Below are 10,216 nucleotides of genomic sequence, written 5' to 3'. Positions count from 1 at the left end.
TGCCCTTATTTTTTGTTTTAAATCTTTTAGCGTTTCACTGCAACAAGAACACTATGAATTAAAGGGTTTTTCCACCCTGTCTTGCACTCGGTGTGGGAGAAGTTTCAGACATGACTGCATGATCACAAGACTTTTCTGGATGTTTGTCATAATCTCTCACTCGCATATCACACAACTTCATAATGTTATGAAAAAAGTTTAAATTACATATACTTTAGTACATACTGTCACCTGTAAAAGTATGTCTCCTTGAATCTGCAGGTGTACTGAGATCAACAGGTTTTTGAGGCCTACAAACTGTGTGGCAGGGCAGCATCCCCAAACAAGATATGATCATTATGATGGAGATGTTCTGGACCTCAGGGAAATTATAAAACAAAATGTACTCAGGTGAGGATCAGTACTATGTAATCAGTATCACATCCTATATATCATTCTGTTAATTTAAAAAAAATGACTACATTTGGTATGTGATGTAAACATGGCATTGTTATAGACAAGGCTCACCAGTAGTGCTGGTGAACGGAGCTTTAGCTCTGGAAGATGTTGCTCCCACTGGCTTTGCTTTTTGGCAACAAGGTTCATCGCTAAGGTCTAATCATGCTGGGACAGTGCACAGGATGACAGTGTGCAAAAAAACATGCACTCATCCAAAGTGATGGACATGTATGAATCAGTAGTAGTTGTTGCTACATGTTGTTGACATGTATTTATAGACAATGGAGAAATATCCTTAGAGATGTTTGGCCTATGTGAAAACCAGCTGATAAAAATGAAGCCTTTCTTTTAACATTGCACAGTGAGGACCACTGGTGTGCATCACACAGCAGCTGAATAGATAAAAATGTGAGACCATGTATCAGTGCACAAAGATTTTTTATTATTTTGACATTTGTGTAGGAAATGCAAGCAAAAACTTTAAAAGAAACTTGAGTAGAGTTTTGTAAGCATAAAAACATTAAGAATATACACATCATCTGATATACAGCAGGCCTGTTTTGTTCACTAACATTCACATCCATCCTGTACACTAAAAGCTAGTGTTTTTATTTTGACCATACATGTTTTCTTAACATGAGACACAGCAGGTAACAATAAACAGGTGCATAGCTCACCTTGGCACACAGACAGAAAATTAAAAAAAATATATTCAAATATTAAATACAGAATGTTGGAGTTGTCTGCTGCTGGGAATTGTATATAGATGAGAGTCGTCGGGCGTCCTGCACCACCCATCCGATCTGGAGCATAGCGAATGACGTCACAAAGGTACTCTGTGGCAGGTCACCAAGCTGACACACTGCTAACAACTTTACAGCACCTTTGCTAATATAGCTTTATAACAGAAAGAACATTATGACATGAAAATGGTATGTTTGTGCAGATTTCGCGTTTTCTAAGAAATACATACTCTTTTCCTTCTGTCCAAGATAGCTTTAAATGTTATTTATACTTGGGAACCAAATTATGATATTTTAGACATTTCTATTGAGAAATTTTCCCCACATTTTAAATATACTATAATATACATTTTAATAGACTATAAATATCAAGCAATCTTGACTGTTTTTCCAAATTCAGCATTCAAACAATGACTAAATAAATACATTCTTACCTGAGATCGACGTGCAGTGCAGGGACGAGGACGACTACTCGGGTGGGTGCTACGGAATAGTCCAAGTGACAGCAGCTTTAGTTTCCGGCCAACTATAAATAAATGATTTTTCAACGTGATTGTTGTCACCTGGTCGACTGTAATAGATCAACAATCAACGATAAACGAAACAACTATCGTTGTTCCAAATGAAACCAGACAATATTTTAACTGCTACCATTACTAAAGTTATTATTATGGGAGGCTGTGATGAAGCTTGGGGGGGGGGGGGGGGGAGAGAGAGAGAGAGAGAGAGAGAGACAAACAAACCACACTCTCCGAGCGCATTCTTTTTTTGCTCGAAGTGGGCGGGGCTTAGATCAAAGGCTTCAAAGACGTCACACTTGAAGTGGGCGGGGCTTCAAAGACGTCATACAGACAAAAACCTATAAATAGCCCTCTGCAACTCTGTTTTTTCTAACGCTCGCTTTAACAAACAGAGAGAAGACATTAACAGCAAACAAATAGATATTGAAGCAAAATGGACAACAACACAGCTAGGAGCAATCCAGACAATGTCAGGAGTCATTCCACTCCTGCAAATGATGTTAGGCCACTGCTAGAGGAATTGCTAAATAATGTTACACATGAGCAGTGGCAACAGTTGCGGTCTGATTACGCCGAAAATGGCACCATAGGAAGGCTATGTAATTTTGTAGATAATGTCATTGCCCTATGCTCACTGTCAGCAGGTGCAGAACTGAGGTTTTGCCAGGACACTGCTGTCACTAGCACAACAGCAGTGGCCTTAAAGCAGACACAGACAGCTCCTGAACTTGCACAGACCTCTAACACAGTTGACCGCAACACGGAAATGCCAGCTCATATTTCACAGGAAACAACAGCCAACTTGCACAGCACAGCAGAAAATTCCGCTGATGTCACATTTATCACTAATATCCAAAATACCACGGAAACAACTGAAAACTCAGAGGATTATGCATCGCTGGCAGATCAAATTAAGGCTGTGATTCTACAGAAAGCAATGGATTTGTTAAACATCCCAGAAAATAGCACAACAACAGTGGCCTTAGAGGAGACAGAAACAGCTCCTGAACTTGCACAGACCTCTAACACAGGTGACCGCATCATGGGAAATCTAATCTGTGTGCCAGTTGTTATTTTACAGAAAGCAACAGTCAACGTGAACAGCACAGCAGAAAATTCCGCTGGTGCCACACTTATCACTAATATCCAAAATACCATGGAAACACCTGAAAACTCAGAGGATAATGCATCGCTGGCAGATCACATTAAGGCTGTGATTCTACAGAAAACAAGGGATTTGATCAACATCACAGAAAACATCACAACAACAGTGGCCTCAAAGGAGACACAGACAGCTCCTGAACAACAGAAAACAACAGTCAACGTGAACAACACAGCAGAAAATGTTGCCACAAATATCATTGATACATCTGACGAGCCCAGAACTCCAATAGACAAGAAAAACCGTGACACCACGCAGGCTGTAGATAAAGCAGGAACCTCTTTGGAAAATGATGTAACCCCAAAGAAATCCTCGGCTCAACATGAAGCCAGCATGCAAAATCAATTCAAAAAACACCCTTTGGTAGCAAAGGATGAATTGTCTCAAAACAAAGAAAAATACCGATTTTTTGTGGAAACATGTATGGAAGAACTAGTTAAGCGGGTTATAAAAAAATCAGGTAAAGTCATAAGTCCAGAAAGAGTTTTAACCATCTACAAGAGGCTTAGCGAAAAAATCTGGGCTAAAATCAGGGATGAAATTGATCAAATCCCCTTAAGGAAGTTCAAAAACTTTGAGAAGGTGATTTTCAAAGCCCTGTGTAAACAGTGGCAAGAGGCAGAAGTAGTTCTGCAAAACATGGAATTAAATGAACCAACAGTCGACAATACGATTGTTAAAATTTTCATAGAAGAGGCAGCCAAACTTTCGAAGAAGCCAAGTTGCATACGTCGGTTTTTCTCATCTATAGGCCGACTGTTTTGTTTCACCAGGAGACAAAACAAGGTTGATGCACTGTAGAAAAAAATTGTGATAACCCCTTGGAACGGTCGCGGCAGATGGCTGTCCCCTCACTGAGCCTGGTTCTGCCGGAAGTTTCTCCCTCTTAAAAGGGAGTTTTTCTTCCCCACTGTCGCCAAGTGCTTGCTCAGAGGGGTTTTTCTGTTGGGGTTTTCTTTTTAATAACTTTTTAAAAAGTTAACATCAATAAAAGTTATTAAATTTTACACTGATTTCTGTTTGTTTTTTTATTGTCTGTAAGTTGAATAAATACATTTGTTATTTCTTGCTCAGTTCAAACTGTGGGTAGAAAATGCTGTGCTGTCATGTGACCTGTACACACACACACACACACACACACACACACACACAGACACACACACACAGAGCAGCTAGACGAGGTAAAAACATTCCTGACTTTGTCTGTGATTTTTGGACAGCTGCAGCAAACAGCAGCGCTGTGTCTGATCAGACCACCTCAGTCGAGTTCAACACAAGTCCAGATCTGGAGTCGAGTATGAAGACCGAGTGCCAGCAAAGTCAGGAGGCTGGAACACATGTTTACAGGCTTTTCATTTCAGATGTGTTACGCCCCAGTCTAGGGGTACAGGAACGTAGCATAAGGGTTAAAAAGGAAGTGACGGTTTGGGAAGAAAAAACAATTTATTAAGTGAACGGTGGTTTATTTGGCTCCACTGAAAACTTAACTCCCTGGTGAACACAGGCCAAAATAACAAACAAAAACAAGCTAAGTCAGGAGAGGAGGTGCTATCTAAAACCCTATGTGTGGGAGAAACATTTCGTCACTCATCCAAGTGACTTCTTGAAGAAATAATTCAACTCAAGGCCGGAGCTAGTTCACAGTAAGATCTTTCCTTCCATCTCTTTCAACATCTTGCAAAGTGTTGCAAACAGAAACACTTGTGTGCAACTCCATATCACAGTAGTGAGCAGAGCAGTGCTAGGCAGCTGATGTATATTTAATTGTAAATGTGTTAATAATTTCATTTTTAAATGCTTTCCTGTGGTTCTTTTCACTTTGGCTTGAAATAAAATGTCTCCCTCTGCTGTAACCACAGCTTACTGCAATTTTTGCATGCATGTATATTTCACACTTTGAAAGAGGCAAAGCATGAAATGGTCACAGTGGGCTGGCTTGTCTATAACACGCTTTACCGTGGTTGATGTGTGAGATAACACTCAAGTCATGGTAAGCTGCACTTACAGCTATTGTAAGTGGAACAATGAGTTATTGAGTATTGATATGTATCTATACATTATTAGAATTTTTTCTAATAGAAAAAGGTTTTCTATACATGGATATTTCTGCTGTTTATTTATGGGCTTAAATCCTTCCAAAATGTGGGCCTTTTTATTCTATGACATAACCAAAAAACTAAATAAACTAACTCCTTCAGCTGATGCAGAGGTAATCCAAAAGACTCTGACTGTGGTGAATTAGTGGATCCTGACAGTCGTCTGCACCACCTACTGGACATGTAGCCGAACAGTTTCTTTAACATCTGCCACTTCATACGGTAATACCCTGTGTTGGTCAAGTTACTTGAAAATAGTAATTATTTACTAATTACTGATTACTTCTCCAAGAAATTAATCCCATTACTTTACTGATTGCTTATTTTTGTAAGTAATTTGTTACTTTCTTACTTAGTTACTTTTAAAAAATATGATACACAACCTGAATACGTTATGAAGCATTAGACCTTTCAGCCCAATTCTATTTTTTCTGCATATTTCATGATATAAAATTGAATCAAATAAAAAAAAAAATTTCAAAACTAGTTTCATTAGTTTTAACCTTTTAATTTTATGCACGTTGCAACAAGCAAAAAATAAAATTATATGCAGCATTCGCTGACTGGAAGAAATTTGTTGATTCTGTAGATTCTGTAGATTGCTTAGATTGCTTAGCTAGTATTCAGTAAATCAAACTTGTATCAATCAGGAACATGACTGGAGCACCTGGGTATCAAAGCTCAAAGCAAGAGTGAATAGCAGAATGTGCTGTTTGGTATTGTATTAGAAAATCTGGCAAGTTTTTAATGGGCGTAACCCACATACTCAACTCTACTGGATCGCGGATCACGGGGGCAGCAGCCCAAGCAAAGAAGCCCAGACCTCCCTCTCCCCACCCACCTCCTTCAGCTTGTTTGGGGGAACACCAAGGCACGGGGGCCTCCTCTCAGTGGGACATGCCCGGATCACCTCACCCCAGGAGGTGTTCTTCTCAGATGCCCGAACCACCTCAAGTGGCTTCTTTCCATGTGGAAAGAAGCCACTTGGCCTCCCCTCTAAGGGAGAGGCCATCCACGCGTCTGAGGAAGCTCATATTAGCCATTTGTATCTGCAGTCTTGTTCTTTCAGTCACTACCCACAGCTCGTGACCACAGGTGAGGGTAGGGACGTAGATTGACCAGTAAATTGAGAGCACCAATCTGTCTGTCGATCTCCTGCTCCCTTCTCCCATCACTCGTGAACAAGACCCTGAGATACTTAAACTCTTCCACTTGGAGGAGGAACTCATCCCTGACCTGGAGTGGGCACTCCACCCTTCTCCTCTGATCTCTTAGCGTAAACTAAGATTTACAAACGTGTACAGGTATTTGTGTGTAACAAAAGCAGTCTGACCACACTCTGTGTTACAATTTGATAATTTTCTTTTTCAAAAAGCTTAGAGTGTCTAAAAATGTCTAAAAAAAATTGTGGAATTATTTTCACTCACTTACAGAACTTGCATGACCAAGCATGAAACAAGTAAATTTACTAAAGTAAATTTTACACAACAGTGTACTTGAGCATAATCCATAATGGGCTTTTTGTGAAAGTAGTTTGCAAAAAGCAAGCAGTGTCACTTTATGTGCCCTTATTTTTTGTTTTAAATCTTTTAGCGTTTCACTGCAACAAGAACACTATGAATTAAAGGGTTTTTCCACCCTGTCTTGCACTCGGTGTGGGAGAAGTTTCAGACATGACTGCATGATCACAAGACTTTTCTGGATGTTTGTCATAATCTCTCACTCGCATATCACACAACTTCATAATGTTATGAAAAAAGTTTAAATTACATATACTTTAGTACATACTGTCACCTGTAAAAGTATGTCTCCTTGAATCTGCAGGTGTACTGAGATCAACAGGTTTTTGAGGCCTACAAACTGTGTGGCAGGGCAGCATCCCCAAACAAGATATGATCATTATGATGGAGATGTTCTGGACCTCAGGGAAATTATAAAACAAAATGTACTCAGGTGAGGATCAGTACTATGTAATCAGTATCACATCCTATATATCATTCTGTTAATTTAAAAAAAATGACTACATTTGGTATGTGATGTAAACATGGCATCGTTATAGACAAGGCTCACCAGTAGTGCTGGTGAACGGAGCTTTAGCTCTGGAAGATGTTGCTCCCACTGGCTTTGCTTTTTGGCAACAAGGTTCATCGCTAAGGTCTAATCATGCTGGAACAGTGCACAGGATGACAGTGTGCAAAAAAACATGCACTCATCCAAAGTGATGGATGAATGTATGTATGAATCAGTAGTAGTTGTTGCTACATGTTGTTGACATGTATTTATAGACAATGGAGAAATATCCTTAGAGATGTTTGGCCTATGTGAAAACCAGCTGATAAAAATGAAGCCTTTCTTTTAACATTGCGCAGTGAGGACCACTGGTGTGCATCACACAGCAGCTGAATAGATAAAAATGTGAGATCATGTATCAGTGCACAAAGATTTTTTATTATTTTGACATTTGTGTAGGAAATGCAAGCAAAAACTTTAAAAGAAACTTGAGTAGAGCTTTGTAAGCATAAAAACATTAAGAATATACACATCATCTGATATACAGCAGGCCTGTTTTGTTCACTAACATTCACATCCATCCTGTACACTAAAAGCTAGTGTTTTTATTTTGACCATACATGTTTTCTTAACATGAGACACAGCAGGTAACAATAAACAGGTGCATAGCTCACCTTGGCACACAGACAGAAAATTAAAAAAAATATATTCAAATATTAAATACAGAATGTTGGAGTTGTCTGCTGCTGGGAATTGTATATAGATGAGAGTCGTCGGGCGTCCTGCACCACCCATCCGATCTGGAGCATAGCGAATGACGTCACAAAGGTACTCTGTGGCAGGTCACCAAGCTGACACACTGCTAACAACTTTACAGCACCTTTGCTAATATAGCTTTATAACAGAAAGAACATTATGACATGAAAATGGTATGTTTGTGCAGATTTCGCGTTTTCTAAGAAATACATACTCTTTTCCTTCTGTCCAAGATAGCTTTAAATGTTATTTATACTTGGGAACCAAATTATGATATTTTAGACATTTCTATTGAGAAATTTTCCCCACATTTTAAATATACTATAATATACATTTTAATAGACTATAAATATCAAGCAATCTTGACTGTTTTTCCAAATTCAGCATTCAAACAATGACTAAATAAATACATTCTTACCTGAGATCGACGTGCAGTGCAGGGACGAGGACGACTACTCGGGTGGGTGCTACGGAATAGTCCAAGTGACAGCAGCTTTAGTTTCCGGCCAACTATAAATAAATGATTTTTCAACGTGATTGTTGTCACCTGGTCGACTGTAATAGATCAACAATCAACGATAAACGAAACAACTATCGTTGTTCCAAATGAAACCAGACAATATTTTAACTGCTACCATTACTAAAGTTATTATTATGGGAGGCTGTGATGAAGCTTGGGGGGGGGGGGGGGGGGGGGGGAGAGAGAGAGAGAGAGAGAGAGAGAGAGAGAGAGAGAGAGACAAACAAACCACACTCTCCGAGCGCATTCTTTTTTTGCTCGAAGTAGGCGGGGCTTAGATCAAAGGCTTCAAAGACGTCACACTTGAAGTGGGCGGGGCTTCAAAGACGTCATACAGACAAAAACCTATAAATAGCCCTCTGCAACTCTGTTTTTTCTAACGCTCGCGTTAACAAACAGAGAGAAGACATTAACAGCAAACAAATAGATATTGAAGCAAAATGGACAACAACACAGCTAGGAGCAATCCAGACAATGTCAGGAGTCATTCCACTCCTGCAAATGATGTTAGGCCACTGCTAGAGGAATTGCTAAATAATGTTACACATGAGCAGTGGCAACAGTTGCGGTCTGATTACGCCGAAAATGCCACCATAGGAAGGCTATGTAATTTTGTAGATAATGTCATTGCCCTATGCTCACTGTCAGCAGGTGCAGAACTGAGGTTTTGCCAGGACACTGCTGTCACTAGCACAACAACAGTGGCCTTAAAGCAGACACAGACAGCTCCTGAACTTGCACAGACCTCTAACACAGTTGACCGCAACACGGAAATGCCAGCTCATATTTCACAGGAAACAACAGCCAACTTGCACAGCACAGCAGAAAATTCCGCTGATGTCACATTTATCACTAATATCCAAAATACCACGGAAACAACTGAAAACTCAGAGGATTATGCATCGCTGGCAGATCAAATTAAGGCTGTGATTCTACAGAAAGCAATGGATTTGTTAAACATCCCAGAAAATAGCACAACAACAGTGGCCTTAGAGGAGACAGAAACAGCTCCTGAACTTGCACAGACCTCTAACACAGGTGACCGCATCATGGGAAATCTAATCTGTGTGCCAGTTGTTATTTTACAGAAAGCAACAGTCAACGTGAACAGCACAGCAGAAAATTCCGCTGGTGCCACACTTATCACTAATATCCAAAATACCATGGAAACACCTGAAAACTCAGAGGATAATGCATCGCTGGCAGATCACATTAAGGCTGTGATTCTACAGAAAACAAGGGATTTGATCAACATCACAGAAAACATCACAACAACAGTGGCCTCAAAGGAGACACAGACAGCTCCTGAACAACAGAAAACAACAGTCAACGTGAACAACACAGCAGAAAATGTTGCCACAAATATCATTGATACATCTGACGAGCCCAGAACTCCAATAGACAAGAAAAACCGTGACACCACGCAGGCTGTAGATAAAGCAGGAACCTCTTTGGAAAATGATGTAACCCCAAAGAAATCCTCGGCTCAACATGAAGCCAGCATGCAAAATCAATTCAAAAAACACCCTTTGGTAGCAAAGGATGAATTGTCTCAAAACAAAGAAAAATACCGATTTTTTGTGGAAACATGTATGGAAGAACTAGTTAAGCGGGTTATAAAAAAATCAGGTAAAGTCATAAGTCCAGAAAGAGTTTTAACCATCTACAAGAGGCTTAGCGAAAAAATCTGGGCTAAAATCAGGGATGAAATTGATCAAATCCCCTTAAGGAAGTTCAAAAACTTTGAGAAGGTGATTTTCAAAGCCCTGTGTAAACAGTGGCAAGAGGCAGAAGTAGTTCTGCAAAACATGGAATTAAATGAACCAACAGTCGACAATACGATTGTTAAAATTTTCATAGAAGAGGCAGCCAAACTTTCGAAGAAGCCAAGTTGCATACGTCGGTTTTTCTCATCTATAGGCCGACTGTTTTGTTTCACCAGGAGACAAAACAAGGTTGATGCATTGTAG

At 39.8% G+C, this 10,216-nt stretch overlaps 2 long non-coding RNA genes across 2 annotated transcripts; both read right to left on the bottom strand.

Annotated features, from left to right (window-relative positions):
• Positions 1-859: 859 nt before the first annotated feature.
• LOC146565463 (uncharacterized) lies at positions 860-2,233 on the bottom strand. The gene is made up of 2 exons (XR_014894119.1): positions 1,616-2,233; positions 860-1,335 (listed from the first exon to the last, which is right to left on the bottom strand). It is a non-coding gene; the product is annotated as an uncharacterized LOC146565463 (long non-coding RNA).
• A 5,157-nt stretch (positions 2,234-7,390) lies between these two features.
• On the bottom strand, positions 7,391-8,395 carry LOC146565462 (uncharacterized). The gene is made up of 2 exons (XR_014894004.1): positions 8,145-8,395; positions 7,391-7,864 (listed from the first exon to the last, which is right to left on the bottom strand). It is a non-coding gene; the product is annotated as an uncharacterized LOC146565462 (long non-coding RNA).
• Between the last annotated feature and the right edge of the window lie 1,821 nt (positions 8,396-10,216).

The sequence above is a fragment of the Mchenga conophoros genome, linkage group LG10 (genome assembly GCF_057382185.1).
Source record: "Mchenga conophoros isolate Kocher_MC1m ecotype Shallow Benthic linkage group LG10, M_conophoros_male_GT1.1, whole genome shotgun sequence".
Taxonomy (NCBI): Eukaryota; Metazoa; Chordata; class Actinopteri; order Cichliformes; family Cichlidae; genus Mchenga; species Mchenga conophoros.
This window is presented reverse-complemented; position numbering and strand designations above follow the sequence as displayed.